This window comes from Ptychodera flava, chromosome 4 (genome assembly GCF_041260155.1).
Source record: "Ptychodera flava strain L36383 chromosome 4, AS_Pfla_20210202, whole genome shotgun sequence".
Lineage (NCBI taxonomy): Eukaryota > Metazoa > Hemichordata > Enteropneusta > Ptychoderidae > Ptychodera > Ptychodera flava.
This window is the reverse complement of record NC_091931.1, coordinates 8590861-8593112: the sequence shown is the minus strand read 5'-3', so window position 1 is coordinate 8593112 and position 2252 is coordinate 8590861.

Genomic DNA, 2252 nt, shown 5'->3' with positions numbered 1-2252 from the left:
AGACAGACAGACAGACAGACAGACAGACAGAGACAGAGAGAGGGACAGAGACAGACAGATAGACAGACAGACAGGGAGAGACAGTGAGACAGACAGACAGACAGACAGTCAGACAGACAGGGAGAGACAGTGAGCTAGAGGCAGACAGACGGAGGGAGACAGACGAACAGACAGACAGAAACAGAGAGGCAGAGAGAGAAAAGGGGACAGACACAGAAAGACAGAGAAAGGGATATGAATACAGAGACAGGGACACAGATACAGACAGGGACAGAGCATACCCACAGAGAGACTTGCAGAAAGACAGTCAGTCAGCAGCCAGACAGACAGACGCATGGACAGAGACAGACAGAGAAACAGGACGAGAGAGATAGAGGAAAAGAGAGTGACAGGGACATACAGAAAAAACAGAAGAGACCGATAAACGTAAAGAGAGAAAACAAAAGCCCAATAGACAAACGTAAAGACATACAGGGGAGAGACAGACAGACAGAGAGAACCGAGAGATATGAAAAAATAGCCTGTGATAGATAGTTGCAGCGATACAGAAATAACAGATAGACATCACTGGGTCACAATTGATCAAAGACTCGCATTTTCCCTTTTCGATCACAAAGAATCATTTTGGTGTTGGTTTGAGTCATGACCTTCAAGTGGACTCGTACTTTCACTGTGAATCTCCTTGCATCAGACCAATTATCTTTGCGTACCTCAGGGCCAAGTACTCCGTCTGTCTTTCGCAAACATCCTTCCTATAAATGTCAGAGAGCGCGCTGTAGGCCTACTTTCGCACAATACAGCGGAAGAAACATTACCTGAAATTGATATTGAAAGCATATTAAGTAAAACTGTGTAAGATGACAACACCTACGTCAAACATTTTGTTTACACACAATACATTGTTTGCTAAGTTCGGTTGAAAGAATATGGACAAGGATGTTGTCGGAATCACTGTTGTGCGTTTTGTAAGTCTGATAGCTTTTATTCACAGTGTGAAAACTCTCTCTCAATTTGCAACAATTGTCAACGGCATGACTCATAGAGTGTATGGAACGTTTGAATGTAACAGTTCATTGAACTCGCTGGCATGCAGATAGCGGTAAGTGAATCCGCTATAAATAGCTCGCTACATCGAAACATACGACTACACCTCGTCTCACCGATGATGCGACATTTCATGGTACTGCAACTATTAACAAAACAAATGTTGTGAACATAGCCGACAACATTTTTCAAACTGGAACAGTACGATATGTATATGCAAATCACCCTATAATCGATACAAATATTATAAGTGCAAAGTAATAGTCGCGCCAGCGGCTTACTGACTACGCATGCGCTTATTCATAATATACTATGCGAGTAACCGGAAGTGTACCCTTCTTTCATGGGCGCCGCCATGTTTTTTTTTTGAGTACTCGTAAATAAACAAAAACGAAACAAATTACCATTATATAACATGCCTTTTATAAAATATACCTCTTTTATTAGCCAGTAAATGTTATTATGCACCTTGTCGCTGATACAAAATATCGTTAATATAGATAAAGGGAGAAAACTGTCGTGCATATGAACGGGGGCATACGCAAAGAATGCTGGGATTGAATTATAGAAGAGCGCCCCCTGTGTCAATAATTAGATTCAAAAATTGCCAGTTTTTAGACGGAACGCTATAGTTTTCAGCTTGCAAGTGGAAGGTGGGCAGTGCAGTTACCATTGCAATGATAATGATTGCATAATACGTCCCTTGTTTATCGCAATAGGCTGTTATCATTGTAAAAATTGCCAATTTTTGTCCAAAATTTTTACACGCTACAGAAAATCTATACCTGCCCTGCTGCAGGGTTTGGACGTCGTGTACGTACGTGAACTGCTTTCATCAGAGGAAAACTGGGCATACCGTAGTTGTCATATTAACATTTATGAAGTAACAATTACAGTTTTTCATGAATCAATACAAATAACATTGCCAATCTTTAATAACCCCTGGCGCAACACCAAGGGCTGAGCCCTATATAATATTATCTGTAAGTTTCATGCATTGATTCTGTCTGAATATTACAGGATGTATGAAACTAAAGTAACAGATATTATTACTTTGCTCTTGAAGTAATTTGTGTTATTATTTGTAACGTTCTGCTTTCCGCATCGAGCACTGTAATTTCCCATGAGGACATCTTATTATATATAGATATATATCTATATATATAGTATATACTTATATTTATATAAAACTGTAGGCCTTCAGGTGA